The following is a 675-nucleotide window of genomic DNA, read 5'->3' as shown; positions in this document are numbered from 1 at the left end:
GGGCACGCCATGTTCGCGGGGCACGCGTGGTACCCGGGACGGGCACGCCATGTTCGCGGGGCACGCGTGGTACCCGGGACGGGCACGCCATGTGTCACGATCAAGTCAGGGTAACTGGACCATCCATCACCTCAAACATTTATCATTTGTGTTGGGAACATTCCAGATCTTCTAGCTATTTTGTTTTGTTTTTTGAGATGGAGTCTCTCTGTCACCCAGGCTGGAGTGCAGTGGTGCGATCTCAGCTCGCTGCAGCCTCCACCTCCAGGTTCAAGTGATTCTCGTGCCTTGGCCTCCTGAGTAGCTGGGACTACAGGCGTGCAGCACCGTACCAGGCGAATTTTTTTTTTTTTTTTTTTTTTAGTAGAGATGGAGTTTCACCATGTTGGCCAGCCTAGTCTCAAACTCCTAACCTCAAGTGATCCTCCTGCCTCGGCCTCCCGAAGTGCTGGGATTACAGGCGTGAGCCACTGCGCCTGGCCATAAAAGTCTTCTAGCTATTGTGAAATACACAATAACTTACGGTTAACTGTAGCCACCCTATGGTGCTATCGAACACTAGAACTACTCCTTTTACCTGACTGTACTTTTGTGTCCATTAACCAACCCCCTTCATCCTCCCGCCGCTGCCCTTCCCGGCCGCTGGTGAGCGCCCTCGTCCTAGCTCCGTGAGAT

General features: G+C 53.2%; 1 protein-coding gene across 1 annotated transcript in view; it reads left to right on the top strand.

Annotated features, from left to right (window-relative positions):
- Positions 1–675, top strand: part of B3GNTL1 (UDP-GlcNAc:betaGal beta-1,3-N-acetylglucosaminyltransferase-like 1) — a 121,806-nt gene that overhangs the window by 38,002 nt on the left and 83,129 nt on the right. The gene's annotated exons all lie outside the window — the stretch shown is intronic.

This window comes from Colobus angolensis, unplaced genomic scaffold (genome assembly GCF_000951035.1).
Source record: "Colobus angolensis palliatus isolate OR3802 unplaced genomic scaffold, Cang.pa_1.0 Scaffold1, whole genome shotgun sequence".
NCBI classification, from domain to species: Eukaryota; Metazoa; Chordata; class Mammalia; order Primates; family Cercopithecidae; genus Colobus; species Colobus angolensis.
Note: the sequence above shows the minus strand (reverse complement) of the source record. Positions and strands in the feature narration are given on the sequence as shown.